Source organism: Phasianus colchicus, chromosome 12, assembly GCF_987193195.1.
Source record: "Phasianus colchicus chromosome 12, bPhaCol1.hap1.1, whole genome shotgun sequence".
Classification (NCBI taxonomy): domain Eukaryota; kingdom Metazoa; phylum Chordata; class Aves; order Galliformes; family Phasianidae; genus Phasianus; species Phasianus colchicus.
Window position 1 is genome coordinate 18,842,872 of NC_143447.1, and position 15,985 is coordinate 18,858,856.

The window sequence follows — 15,985 nt, forward strand, 5'->3', positions numbered from 1 at the left end:
GGTGATTTTAACAGCTGCACTAACTTAGCGCATAGCCAACAACTGTATGATCTTAGAGTCTTTTAAAGATGAAATGCTATTTGTGTTGTGCAGCACTACTGATTATTTTCTAATTAGAATAACGTTTGCCAAGATAAGGCCTTTTTAACACCTCAGTATGTAAGGCGCATAAGATCAAGTCCCTGTTTGATAATACAGCAAAAAGGCTAGTGAACATTTGGTCACTGCAGCCACGTGATGACTCCCAGCTCATACTGTATTTTATGTACAGGTGAGACTGCCAAAATCCTTTGTCCTGCACTGTGCATTTCATGGTAACGTGCCAGTGCAAGACTGCAGGTAGATGGCCGACTTTCAGAATGGATAGTGCGGGTCAGTGTTGCTGATCTGTTTCCATGAGGGGCTCACTACAATCTCCCAGTTTCCTCAAAAACCTCTCCACTCCCACCACTGCTTTTGTACCTCCAGCTCCCTGACATTCCCCTTGTGTCAGCTGCAGTGCTCCCAGCACCTTGCACTGGTCACCTAAACCAGGAGAAGGTTACAGTGGAGAACACACACTGACACTGACTGCTGGTTTACCCACTTTTTTTGCAAACCCAGCTCCACTCTTTCTTGCTGGCTATTTTTCTTCATTAACTATGGTTAGGGAAACCTGACCAGGATCCGCAGTGCTACAAATGCATGAGATGAATTTATCCCCATTTTTCCCTTCCTGTTTTTAATTATTTTTTACAAACATACTAATAATGAATATCAATAATAAATTAGCAATCACGTTTATTTATTAAATTATTTTCAATATTTAATAAAATGGAATAGATCAAATTTGAACTAGACTTATTGAATAAAGGTAATTAGTTTTACTGTTTGTATAGGAATATTGAAAACACCAGTTGCTCTATACTGATGGCATTGTTTATGACTCAGCACTGTCACCAGATTCCAGTTGGGGAATTATTCAGCCTCCCTGATCTTTCTTTTTAAGTAAGAAATGCTGTTTGAAATGCACAAAGACAGAACCAGTCTACTTATAATTAAGCAGGCCAGCTAGCTGCTCTAAGCTTTTTAGATCTTTTCTTTCTGTCTTTTGGAGATCTCTTTAAAACTTCCCAGAGAAGCTTTCTGTCTGATGATGACCGCCCTGAACATCAGACACCAAGACAATACATTGTTGCACAAATGTTTACTGATGTTCAACACAAAGTATTCATTCCTGCTGCTCCTTTTCATGTAAATTCCCACACGGCTCAATTGTTTCATTTGGAAACAAAAGTATAGTCTTGGTATTCTCTGAAATATAGTTATCTATTTGAAGAGTGGCAGACCTTAGAAATGTCAATGCGTTTGGCAATGAATGTGTTTTACACCTGACGTTGACTAATAATAAATGGGTGTTGTAGTATTCTGCAACTCTAAACACACAGGCAGTAAAAATAAACACCAGTAGATCGCATCGCAGGGATTCTAGTTCAGTCATTTTGCTTTAAAAATACACAGCTTACAAATAAGATATTTTTGCCTATTTCTTCTTATTAACTCGGTGATTTTAGTTTAGAATTATAACTGTAAAGACAAGCTGAATCTTCAAGCTTAGCAAGATTCTTTCATAAGTCAGAAAAGCTTGTTGAAACTCTGAAGGGCAAAACCATGACACCCATTATTGGGGCACTACCTTGGTTTGGTGAAATGATATCTTTGGTTATTCCCATGAAACTAAGAAAAGAATGGAAAAAAAAATAACCTAACACAGAAGAAACCACCAAGAGTGCACTACAGGAGTGACTCTGCAACAGAAAACTGCTTAATAATTCTGCTGATAAAGTGTGAACCAGAAAAGAATTCATTTTTCTCTCCCAGAGCTCAGTTGGGGTGAGAAGACTTTAAAGTGCGGCTCTTTCACAAAGGGAAGCAGGTTTGTCCTTCAGTGCAGACAGACGATGGAAGTTTGAAAACCACAAACTCACTGGGAGTTTGGCCATTGACTTTTTGGGGAGGCAGAATTTTACCCTGGGAGATGTGCTGAGTAAGAAACTGCCACTTGTGCACGATTTCTCCTCAAAGTCAAATCACCTTTCAAGAACACTTTTTAGTGCTTTTACTTGCTTGCTCTGCATGTCCAATTCAAAACCAGTTCCTACCCACTCAGATTTTTCATAAGTTCTTCTTACCTAAAGAGGGAAATTGGACCTCAGAAAATAATACAAGGAATTAGGTGATGGTTTCTAAAACCCAGTTTTCAACACTCTAAAATGACTGCACATTTAATATTAAAGCTCAGGAAATTAAATATGCATAAATTGTGTCTGAAAGTACAATTTACTACTGAAAACAATGCTTGAAAAAGAAAAACAAAGCTTTTCAGATGTAACGTGAATCTTAAATTGTTTTTTATAAAGCCATTCAGGTTTTAGTTTATGAATCATCCTGTTCCCTGCAATAATATGCTGTCTGTGCAATCAGTGATGATAAATGGTACATAATTGTAAACTTGATATTGGTTTTCAATATTGAATTCATCATTCTGTCCTCTTAACACATATTAAATACCTTAAAGAATTTATATATTTGTTTGATTTATCTGTGATTTTTTCCAATATGTAAAATTTATTAGTTTGCTAGTTTTTGAGAATCTAAAGGTAGACAACATCATTAATAATACTGAATAATACTGTCGGCCTTATTTATGCATGGCTCCCTTCTACCAATACAAAGTGTCCAAATCAGATACAAACATATTAGTCGTAGGCAGTATAGAAAATACAGCTTTAACTGGAACCAATTCTGCTCATGTTTTGTTTGACTTCCTTGATCTACCCAAATAATAATTGCAAGAATTTATTCTCATTTAGAAAGGTAATTCTGCATTCCTACGGCTCACATTTCACTTAATGCAGTGACAGAATGGTTGAGTAAGCTTCCAAATTTGGAGAAATACAATAAATACTTCAGTCTAAAGAGTAAAAAAACCTAGAGATCCCTCACAGCTTCAGCCTTCCGAAGACCTTGTAATACCATGGGCCTATTCCCTTAAATGTGAAGGTGCATTTACATCGTCTCAATACACATGATGAAAAAAAATACAGAAAGCATTAATCCTGGGTAACACTAGCAGAAGTATGCAGATCAGTTCCAGCAATTATTCATTTAATTCAAATAGATATTTAGCATATGGGGCCTGATTCAGTCACGTCAATTGTTTTTTTCCCACAAACAAAGACAAGTTTTGAATCTGTTTCCCATGTAAATTATAAAATGAGTTAAAAGCTGGCCAGTGATGAGGGATTTGGTGTAAATTTTATCCTGCATGAGGTCAAAGTCTGCTCTTAATCTCCCTCTGGTGTGGATGACCATCATTTTTAACCACTGCTACTATGTCTGCACTGGAGCACAGCAGGAAATTATTCCTCATTTAATACAATGGAGATCTAAAAAATGATTTTAAAATATTTGTTAAAGCTGAAGAAAATAATCGTGCAATTATGCAAATCAAAGAAATTGCATTCCTTCAACTGAACTGTAGCTGATTACTTTAGGGAGAAGTTTGATCTACTAACAAAAATCACAAATGTAACTCACAGTTATTATTCCTTTTGTTATAAAAGAAAGTGGATAAAGAGAAGTCTTTCACAAAATTTCCAAGTGGAAATCCCTGCTGCAGGATTGCTGTGACAAACATCTTTGTTGTCTGAAAAGATCAAGTATTTTGATGAACCAGAATAGCTTAAACAGCTGAAATAGCTATGGTGTGTGATGTCCCCAAACTTCCCAGCATAAATGATGTGCTACCTGGAGCACAGAAAAAATTCAGGCTGTAGTGCTATGATATGTAGGGAAACATACCAGAACCTCCAAATGAAGACTGGCAACAAGAACACAATTCTGCCCTCATTTGAAGTATGGTATTACTTATTGGAGAAGGATATCCAAACACACTGACAATCACTACAGAATACCTAACTTATTAATACTAAAAAAAGTCACGCAAATGGACTGGGAAGGAGAGATCTCTCAATGAAAAAATTACAAAAGACAGCGTATATAATGAATAATTAACAGCAGTGCCATACAGATCAGCAGCAACTATTGTTTTCTAATGAAAACTCCTACGCAGACTGGTTTTTTTTTCTGTCAAGAAAACATTACTACAACTCAAGCAAAAACCCCTTTGCTTCTCACCACATCTTCACCTTTGGTTCTTGAGAGTTAAGGGACAGCTGGATCCTGCGTGTCTGCAGGACGTTACTCCTTACTATTGGATGAGGTAGAACCAAGGGTATGGGAAGAATCTCATCTGTACACTACCAAGCAGTACCAAGCATTTAGTGAGCATTATTAGCAGTACTTAGAAATGGGTTAGAAGCTGAAAAGGCCAATCCCTTTAGTTTGTCTGATAATTCAAAGAGCCATGACTTAAAGGACTATGCAACTGCATTTCCTTAAACTGAGGCTGGACCAAAGTGGAAACCTTCTGGCACTGATGTTAATAATGCAAGAGGTGCTCAGAGAAGAGACAGTGATATTAAACACCAGCCTTTCTCCAAAGGCTAGAAGAGCCACAAGCAAGCATGGAGAGAAAAAAAAATGAAAAAAGGAGCAACTGAAGAACTGATTCAATTTGTCCACCCACATTAACACAGCGAGTTCCCCAAAATCCTGCTACTTCACACAGAAATCCCTACAGACTGCTCTCACTTAGAAAACTCCCCTCTGAAGAAGGCTGACAGAGTTCCAATGCTAGCAAGAGTAAAACAAGTAATAAAGATAAACTATGAACTAAAATAAATAGAAATTCATGTGATTGGCATCCTGAAATAGATGTTATATTAATTTATACCTTATTTAAATGTACTTCAACGTATGCTGGGGGAAACTGTTCTAGAACTTAGCCAGTTTTCTTCAAACAGCTGTCTCCATATAGCCACAGTATTAAAAGACAAAACTTAAAACTGTATGAAATGCACTTTTATGCCAACTGGCATTTTTTGAACATCCAGAGGAATGCACATTACTCTGCTGTACTTCTTTCAAAAGAAATTGCAAGTTCACTGGTCTCATATTCAGTGAGAAAAAGGTTTTATTACAGAAAGAAGAAACAAGTGAAAAGAAGTTGTGAATTTATCTTCATGACAGATTTCTATATAGATTTTTATCCTGAAGTTTTAGGAAATAGTTGAATGTGAACACCAAGTATAAGCAGTCTCTTAACTGTACCCCTCCTTTTCTATGTGTATATTTATTTTTAATCATTATCATTAAGAATTTGTAATCAAGACAAGAGTTTCATATGATTCTCGTATATTAAAAGTAATATACAAGCTAAAAGAATCTTTAAAAAAAAAAAATAATGTAAGCTACTATGAAGGCTAAATTGAAGAAATATAACTGCCTACAACTGCAATGACCAATAAGAAACCTGGGAGTCCTGATTCCTAGTCCAAAACCCTGCTGACTGCAATTGTTCATCTCAGTGCTGTGCTCTACTATCTTCTTCTTGAGAGACTCAGCCTGGGCCCTTTGTAAAGGAAGCACCTAATTTTTTTTATCTGCTCTGACGTTTTTGGTTAGGATTTTTATGCATTATTGCAGAGATGAGAAGCCCCCAGTGAAGGTCCATTCTGCACAGGGCCTTACGTTACAGTGAAAAGAACGCCTTGAGACTGATTGCAATGACTATCAGACTGGAGCAGGGATTATTTTACGTTTTATTTTCCTATCCTCAAATATGGAAATAGCATTCTATGTGATCATTAACATTAATACGAAAATTACACTAGACATTTTCAGAATTTGGAATTTATTCACAAAACAACAGCATGCCCCAATGCATTTATTTCTCTGTTTTGCCACTTTTTAGGGGAAAAAATATATTTCTAAGATATTTTTTGTAAGATATGACTAAGTAATAAAATTAAAACTAGGAAATTAATAACCACATGGCATTTCAATCCCATCAACTCTAATCAAAATAAATCCACTCTAATTAAAACCTGCAAATCCTAAGGATGCCAAACAGATAGCCACAACAGTCACATTATATGCAAATGGAGAATACAGAAATCTCTGAAAGAAATGAAGTACTAAAATAACTCCAATACTTAAAAAAAATAAAAACCAACTAAACATCCTCCCAGCAGCCTCCGACTGCCCAAAACAAATAAATTTTGTCCTTCAAAATTTAAAAAGCACTAAAAAAGATAAAAGAAGGATCTGAAGGAAACGTGCAACTTTACAGACTGAAAGAGGTTACTAAGTTTATCATGATCACCAAATCAGAAATGGTACAGTGATGTAAAGCATGTTCTGATCATCATGATGAATAACATACATCAATTAAAATGAGAATAACGGAAATAATGTAATTGCACCAGAGCCTTTGTTTCAAAGTCAGAACATCTTAAATCTTGTTTCAGTCTTTAGGACTTGATCAAAAGTTCTTTGCTATGTGAGTGGTGAGGTGCTGAAACAGGCTGCCCAGAGAGGTTGTGGATGCCCTGTCCCCAGAGGGGACAAAAATCTTTGCACTGAGTCCCTTGAGCCTTGCCTGTGCCCTTTATATAGAAGCAGGAAGTTTATGTGCTAACAATCAGCTAACAATCCCTGCACATCTTAATTCAGGAAGCTCCCCATCTGTTCTATATTCTATTTAATCGTGCTGTTACTATTGGCATCAGCCTGTAAGTATATAACTTTGGATGTAAAACTCACCTGGTTCTGGTAAACTTTTCATGCTATAGTTGAATCAGTACTACTCTCCTACTGCTAGATGGTCAGGTAAGGAGAGGGATCAGAGGGTACATATCTAAAGTACATGTCTATCTTATTGGTACACATCTAGAGTAGCTAACAGTGACACTTTGGGATTTAAGGAAGAACTCATCTTAATCCAACTCTAAATTAGCTCGTTAAAAAAGGGCCTCTTTTGTCTCTTGGTGGTTTTTATCCACAAACAGCAGATTAAACAAAGGTATTTGCTTGGCCGGCAGTGGTTGTTACCCTGCCAATTAGCTCAACAGGAAGCAAACAACCTGCTGACCCTCCTGGGCAAGCAGACTCACTGAGACAAGCAAATGAGACTGTAGTAAGGGCTGTAGTTCAGACAGTTGTTACTACTATATATATTGTCACAGACTTATTCTACATTTGCCCTGGAATTATGTCAACAGTACAGAATCACAGAAGTATAAGAAGAGAAACAAAGACATCACTATGCTATAATCAGTGAAATCATGGAAAAGTTGTCCTTTTCTTATTATGCTTTCAACACTCACTGATCCTAAGGAGGCCTAGTGGTCTGTAGGAAAATCCCAATAGATGATAATGGTCTGCTAGTCTTGTAAGCCTGACAATCAATGATCAGATTGCAATTGCAACACTGCAGCAGGGAGCAAGTTACATGTGAACCACTCTCAGCAGCCAGTAGCTTGTTTTTCCAAAGTTCTGGTACATGAGGTTTCACAATCTCTATGCAGAATTCAATAGTGTTATCGTTTAAGCATATTTAATGTTAGTTGTAGTTTCATTTTCAAAACCCCAAACTGTGCCTTTTTTTCCCTTCAATGAAGTTGAAATTCAGAAACAGAAAGAAAAATGGAACATTGCATACTGAGGTGTTTGGACAGCATCGTATTTTGAAAAGCAAGAAAATAAAATCGATAATTCTTCTCTATCCTTGCCTATTGTGACGTTCACTGATGATTGTTTAGCAAAATAACTACTCCATGTTTTCAGCATGCAAAAATAGTTTATAGTTAGCCTTTGCTTTTTAGATGGAAGCAGAGTCTGGAGCAGCAAGAGAACTTTGGTGAAAAATTAGAAAGGCAGTTTTGGTAAGATTCCTCAGCTATGAGCATATATATTCCTCCAACAAAACTTTCATCTGAGTCTCCCCTGCATGTCTTCACATTGGATCAAATAAACACAGAAGCTGAAAAGTAGACTGAGATAAAAATGTGATGGGACATAGAAAGATGCTTTAATAGATAAAAAGCTACAGTCGCTTTCAGAAAGGATTTTTCCACTTTGTACTCCTATTGTCTGAAATCAAGCCTGAACAGAAGAATCTAGCCTGATAAAATATAGGCAAAATATCATAAAAGAAAATAATGAAAATGCTGTTACAGACTTTTGTGAGTATAAATAGTTTCAGAAATGAAACTGTCAAGCCCAGCATCAGAAATGCTGTAGAAATATAGTCATTTTAATGGTCAGCCTGCTGCAATCACATAAACATTCTCCAGTTCCTTTCACAGCCTGCGTCTTCTAGTTGGTTGGGTTTTTTTGTTTGTTTGTTTTTAAATTTGACATATGGGGAGACATTAGTTGGAGCTGTAAGGGGACAGAATCTTACAGAGAAGCAGAAATAGATCAAGAAAAGATAAGGAACAGAAATCACTGAGGAGAGATATTAAATTCCAAAAAGGAACTGAAGAGACAGAAGGACAGGAAGAAAAAAAAAAAGTGAGATAAGCTAGAAAATAGCATGCTGAACTCAATTTTAAGCAAAAAATAATAGATCAAAATAATCCAGCACTGTCCATCCATCTTCTTACATGCTTCTAAAGGTGTAAGTTGTTGCACCCGTAAGAGTATTCACGTTACCTGATTCTAAACACAGAACTGGAACCGTTCTGCCACAGAATTGGATTTGCTCCTTTGCCTTCCATTTACTTCATCAGAGGAATTTTCTCTTACCTGTAGCTGCACTTGTGAATCCAACAGGTGGGGACATCTCTTGGGGACAGCCATGCTCTGCATCTCCTCAACAGCACACATTACATACATGTGGAATCAGGACTAGAAAAAGAGGAAAAAATATTATGGGACATAATGCTACCTGCCTAAAATCTCCATAAACCAGAAAAAAGTCCGCTATTTACAGCCAAAGATGATAAAGTAAGAGAATGAATCTTTGGCTCAAATCCTAGCTGAGCTACTCAGTTGGCATATGTCCCCTGAAAAATCATGTGAACTTCTTTGCCTCAGTTCAAGCAGTTATAAATTTGGCTAAGCAGCAAGACTTTTCTGAAAAGCACTAGCCTTTGACCTTAAGTTGCATGACTAAATGCATCTCAAAAACCTTGAGCTGAATGATGCTGTAAATTATTTTTCATTTATCTACCTCTAGAAACTATGCAGATGCTCACACAACAATCCAACATGAAATAATGGAATGATGACACAGCTTAAACACATATCACAGTCCTGTAAGAGATTGCAAAGAAGTAGGTGCCTGCAAGCAGGCAGGAGCTCATTGTAAGTAGAAAATAATCAACACATTCAGAAAATAATCACTCTCTCACAGTTGATGATCCAGACTCTTCCTATCACCAGCTAAGCATTATGTATTTCTACAACAGTAGTTATAAGAAGGATAATTGCAGTGTTTGAGGATATGAGGAAGGACACTGGAAGAAACCTCTCAGCTTTTAGTAAAGGATGATGATGTGAATTTCTTCAACTCTTTCACACCACATTGAAACTCGGTAACCAGTATCTCAACAATCTGTGTCTTTGTAATGAATTTGAAAAACACAGCAAACACTCTCACATAGCATCACTCTAAGAGAACCATTTTAGCAGTTTGAAGAATGAATTTTGCATAACTGCAATATGAAGTCATAACAGAACTATCTAACATTTGTGATGAAAGCCTTAAGGACAATGACAAAGGCATCTGCTAATAAGACATTCACAAGCAGTGTATACCCAGTAGAGTTGGGCAAATACTGCAGTCCATTTCCCTTGGATATTCATTTGAATTTTTAAATGGATTTCTTTTGACTATTCACATCCCTTTTGTGCTCACTTTCCATGAATAGCAAATGAGCTTTAATAAGGTAATAATCATGAAAAACACATTTTAAGCTTGAACATTTGCCAAATGAAAACCTCAAATGGTAAGCAAGATGCATGTTACTTTATGAATTTTACACTAAATTCAAGATATTTGTTGTTGGTCAGTTTTCACACTCATACAGTTAGGAAACAGAATAATATTACATACAAAACTAGGCAGCATAATTTAAAGTATTATTATACACTACAAGACATACTTGAATTCTTTTCTGGCTAAGAATTAGATCTTGATAATAATTATGACAAAACTATGCATTTTGGAATTCTACTTTTTTTTCTTTTTTTGAAAAGAATAATATATTTTTTTGAAGTTTAGACTATTATCTGCCCAGGCTTGATAGGCACTGTGATATTCCAACACATCGAGTAGTTATGGCTATTTAAAAAAAAACAACACAAAAATCTTTATGCTTTTGGTGAGTAAAATATAAAGCACCTTACGTGCACAGCTGAACACCAAAAATGCAGTATGATGCATTTTCCTTTAATTTCAACATATGCCTCGGAGATCTCAAGGAAAAGCTTTTATATTTCATTTGTACAGCAAATTTTAACAGCAGACTTCCCCACAGGTCAAATGAAAGCCCGTTCAATTTCTCACAGTAGGAATCTATGAAGAAATTAATCACCCAGAAATTTCCTTGATTTTGAAAGCCAGGGCAAAAAAACAGCCACCCTTACAATTCTGTTTTCTATAGCATAGTAAATAAACCTCAGAGCATTAATATCCTGCAGCACTGACCCCAAGCTTGAGCTAGACACTGGATGGAAAAATTCCAGTTTGATAGTGGGTGGATAAAGGTGACCTGCCAGGTCTTTCCATCCCTACCTGAGACCATCCTTTGACCCACTTGTAGAGTTGCTGCAGAGGCTGAGACACCTCAGGCACCACGCATCATTTCAGTGTAAAGCTTCCAAACAACTCAAATGCATTTTGATGCCAAGATTGATCTGGCGAACTCCTTCTTTGATCTAACTTATCTCAGTAACTTGTAACACAACAAATATAAACATATTTTATGAAAACAGAAAGATTAGAATCAACCAAATGTTGATCATAATCTACAAATAAATGAAAGCAACTTAATCAGCTACAGTTTAACATTCAAATAGTACTAGTACAAAGGCTTCTTGCCTTTAATATTTAAAATCTTGCATCAGCAAATATGTGGAATGAACAAATTAAAGGTACAGAAAGTGAAATGAAACAACATACAGCTTTGCAGTGCAGTGATGTAATAAATTTTTGAACTGCATCCATAAAAGAAAAGGGTGGTGGGAGGAAAATCAAATATACACCACAGTAAAAGTGAGGAATTCTGACAAATTGTTTTTATGATTCTGGTAGTTGTAAACACCATGTAGTTCCATCCTCCTGTCACAACTGAAGAGATCCGCAGGACAAGTTGGCTGCTGGTGGTTTTTCATTGCTGTTGTTTTTTAATTTATTTCAGAACAGCCTCAGTTTCCAGTTTATTTTGGAGAAAAAATCTGTCTAGTTATGTTACAAGCAACTCAAAACAGTTTGTTCACAGTAGCAGAAAGGCTGATTTTAGCCCATTAGACATGGTAATGGCAGTGAGTTTCATTTCAACTGCAAATCAGTTTAATAGTGTCTCCCAGTGGTGAAAACCGGTATTGAAAACTTAAATGTAAGGTGGATCATAACAGAAATCCACTGAGAAAATCTGAATCCTAACAATTGATGCACAAGAAAAGCAAATCACAAGAGAGGAGAAGGAGAAAGAGAGAGGAAGGAAAATAAGCATGTTCTTATGTTCTTTGTAATTACATGTAAAATAATTGTAGAGGATAAATGAAATAATCCAGGTAATTATAGGCTTGTCAGTCAAAGAGAAATCTCAGGCAACATAAAATAAAGTCCAATTTATAAGAGATTCAACAAAAATAATTAAGGGAGGGTGATATAATTAATGCTAGTTGGCACAGGATTACAGAAAATAGACCTTGTTTAACTGTCTTGATATCTTTCTTCAACGAGAGTACAGGATTTGGGATAAAAGCAATATTGCCACTATAATAAGAATTCTGCCAAGAATTTCACACTTCCCAAAAGCCAGCAATTTGTTAGCACTGCTTTTTTGAAAGTTGCAAAGCAGCATGGACTATATTAAATTGAGCAAGAAAGTTTAACTAATAGATTTTAGAATTAAATACTATTTTCAGATTTCCTACTAGAGTAATGATGGAGATTTCTTTTGCATATTTTTGTTATTCACATGGCACCTCAGGCAGAGGCCAGACCACTGGCCTGGCCCATTTCACAGGCTGAGTCCCAGCAAGCCATGTATTTAGATACAGACAAAGTTATATTTTAGGCTTCCAGCAACAAAAGATGTAAAGCATGCTTACATAGCAGGAGCCTGACTAGGAAATACTGGCTCTTAAAAAAATACTTTAAGGTAAGGATAGACAAGTAACCCAATCAGTTCCCTCAGGACAGTGCTAACACCAAGTGAGTTAGTCTAATTCTAAGATGTACAGGAGAACAAGTAAATGATTGTTGCATAGTATTTGATTCAGGCCACAATGCCAAACCCAATTCTAGTATACAGAACACGGTGGGGATTTTCAGCAACAGCAATAAATCTCAACAGAAATAAAATAATAAAAGATTAAAGAGCTGTAAAACACGAAAAACAAAGAGTTTGACTTCCATAACTTAGAAAAAGCAAAAGAGGTCATCGGGTGACAGCATAACACCATTAGAAGAAGAGAAACTTGATGGGGGAAAGCTTTCCAGTTTTTCAAATATCTCAAGAAGAAAATCAGTAAATTCAGACTACAGACAAAGCCATTTTTTCCAACAACAAATACAATTAAACTCAGTACAGCTCCTTTAAGCAGAAAGACGTTTCCAATGCTGCACACTGCTGACCTAGAATGTATGCTACATCCATTAAGCCTAGATTCAGTGTCAACTGACTGAATGCAGTAACATTCCTGGGCCTTCATCTATGCCATTTATGCATATTATATCACTTCTACTAACAAATGGAAGGAGTTTTTATATGTTTTCTAACAAATGAAGGTAAAGAATTTTTCCTCAGAACTACAGTCATATATATAAGAGCCATGGATACTGATCTTTGCTTTACATGGTCTTTCATTCAAAAAAGGACTGTCAGCTTCTCTTATCAGCACTTCTCTGCAGCTGAGTACGAAGGAGACTAACCTTTAACAAGGCAATCAGTGCTGGCATCCAGCACACAGCTGGCTGAGGATTGTATTTCACATTTTACAAGTGCAAGGATCAGCACGTTAACCCGAGACCTTTCCAGATTTGGGTATTATTTTTACATTATTTGGCTCTTCCTGAACCAGCAATCTAGGAGAAGGAATCTCTAAGAGAAAAGACAGTCATTTATTCAGCTTCATACGAATTGCTTTAAGAATAGGAGAACCAGCTTCAAAGATATGCTGTAAGGCAATCAAACCTTTCATCCTCGACCCCAGTGGTGGAGTTCTTGAAGAAGAAAACAACATATCAAAATATTCTTTCCTTAAGAAAATATAAAAGAGTTCTGTTGATTCCAGAACTGTGTGAATCCTGGACTTCAGTACTCCGACCTCAATTTTGTTGGTTTACTATTTCTTTGGGCTGCCTACTCATAGAACAGTCAGAGTAGATGACCAAAAGATAACTTGCTATATACATTTTTACACATTGTTCTGTCACCAACTTAAACATAAATACAGACTTGGCTGATGTAGCCCAACTTGCCTGGCAGCTCGGCTCATAACACAGAAAAGCAGGGGAAGCTGCATCACACTGCAACAGGTTTTAGGCAGCTGAGGAATGAGTTCTTTTGTAAGAAAACCCAGCGATTGCTTTGTCAGGGCAAAAGTAAAGTATATCAAAGGTTTATCTGTGTGACACCAACTGACAAATACTGGTAAGCAGCCAAAACGGCATTACATTACACTGTCATCAACACATCACACCTGTATTTGAATACTTGTTCTTGCCTAGTGCACGCTCCATTTCCACATACAGATGAATAATAACCCATATAATGTTCTGCTTTACTTCTGTGTTCAAAATTAGTTTCTGAGGTCATATTGTTGTCAGCTATTTGTCAGATGAGTCATACTTCAATCTTGGGAAACCTGAGCCAAAATCTGGTATTTTCCACTGATCTGAAATGCTGCTTCGCTGAAAACTGAGCAACTTCTATCTAAAGGTACTGCATTGAAATTCTGCACTGCATCTCCTGATGTGTTTTTCCAAGCAGAGGGAAACCTCCTCAGAGGCTCACACTTCCCAACATAGGTAAGAACAAACATGTAATTGAACTTTAAAGAGACTTCTTTCACTCATAAAACAAAAGCTTTCCCAAGACTTACTGGCATTCTCCAAAGGAGCGCTGTATGAAGTAAGGTATACCTTATGAAAAGAAAGAAATATTTATACTGGTTTCTTTCAGTCGGTTCTGCCGTGTCATGTTTCTCAACCACTGAAAGGAAAATCATATGAAGAGATCTATGTTTCAAAGGCATGCAGTTGTGCTGCATTCCACCTTCATTCTTCACCATTTGTTGAGATCTTCTAATTCAGATACCTAGATCACATCAGCAACTTCTACTTTAAAACAACCAATGATGTTCCTGTTATACTGCTGGTTTTGCTTCTCCCTGCGCAAACTTTTTGTCATGTATAAAGGCAATTACTAGATGAGCAAAAAGTTTGTCTCTGATCTCACTAGGACAAACTCGATTGTTAGATGGAGTGCAAACAGTCCTACACCTTCAGTGAGTCAACCTTATGCAGACTTTGATGCCTAAGAGGTTGCTCACCAAGACAGGAAACTGAGAATTTTAAAAACTGTCTAACTATGATATTAGAAATAAGCACGCAGCTCCTCAGCAGTATCAGCAGCACATGAACTTATTCCAAAGGTCTTACATTTTTTTCTGTAAAACAGAGAACAAATTAGAGCAGCGATCTCAGTCACTTTCAATTAATTAACTTTCCTTTTATTGCAGTCACAGAATGACACAGTGTAGGCATGCTGATCTGTGCTCTTCACTGTGCCACAGCAGGGAGCAGCCGCTGCATTTCAAACTGAATTCTATATATTTTCTCCCAAATGTTCTTTCTCAACCCCTTCCTGTCACCACTGGTTATTCTATATTTGTTCCTACTGAACAAGAGCTCCATCATTTTGGTCTCCATTTCTCCTTTCCTCTCGCATCTTGCTTACATAATACATCTAAAATAATCTAGACTACTAACCAAGACCACACTTCAGTCGTCTCTCACCAAGTTTTAACACCTCCTCCTCCTCACATGCTGAGAACTTGGCTTCTACAAACCAGTTCCTTACAGATGGTACTTACATTTACTGGCACCAACTGGTTACTTAGAAATATTAGTCACTGGAGATACACGTTTCACAAGATATGTGAAATAGAAGCAAGTGGAATAAACAGGGACATGCAGCGACACGCTGCCTTGGCTTTTTCCCAGCCTTTTTTCCTCATAAGGACAACTAGAGGAGAATTTGCACCATCTTCAAGCAAGGTTACGATAGAGGCATTCCTAAGAAAGTATTAATGTATTTTTATTGTTAAAATCATCCCCCGGTGTCATACCAGCAGCACCACAGTCTTATTTACCGGGCCCACAAACACTGCGTTGGGTGCCACAACCTTCCTCCGCTTTTCTGTTTGAGCTCGAGAAAAATTAATCTTTCACCGCGTCCGCCTCCCCTCTGCAAACACGAGCGGCAGCAGCGCCGCGGCTCCGCCTCACCGCCCAGCGGGCGCCGGCAGGGGGCGCCATAAAAGCGGACGCAGCGAGAGGCGGTGCCGGGCGGGGAGCGGCCGTGGAGCTGCGCGCGTGCCGTTATGCAGGGCTACGCTGCTGCTTCTGCGGACCTTGTCCGGCCTTCCGATACAAAACACGCTTCTGCCCTTTGTAATTGCCTACAGAGAAACGACAGAACCCCCAATCTATCTTCGCTACGATCGCCTCTCCTCACGCACTGCATTCTTAGAGAGCAGACCCTTCTTCCTCACCTTCCACGGGCACTCCAGACACTTCTCCAGCATTTTCTCCACCACCTCTCCTAAATCTCTCCACTTTCCACCACTGAAAAGAAAC

The 15,985-nt window shown here is 37.5% G+C and overlaps 1 protein-coding gene across 6 annotated transcripts in view; it reads right to left on the bottom strand.

The window, feature by feature from the left end:
- Positions 1-15,985, bottom strand: part of MEGF11 (multiple EGF like domains 11) — a 273,539-nt gene that overhangs the window by 256,975 nt on the left and 579 nt on the right. For 4 of the 6 annotated variants that reach the window (XR_016470490.1, XM_090149153.1, XM_090149155.1 and 1 more), the window contains exons 1-2: positions 15,901-15,971; positions 8,695-8,796 (exon numbers count right to left, since the gene is read on the bottom strand). The gene's annotated coding sequence lies outside the window, so the exon portion shown is untranslated. Of the gene's footprint in view, positions 1-8,694; positions 8,797-15,900; positions 15,974-15,985 lie in introns of those variants that run through there. The other 2 variants (XM_090149151.1, XM_090149152.1) reach the window with 2 other exon arrangements.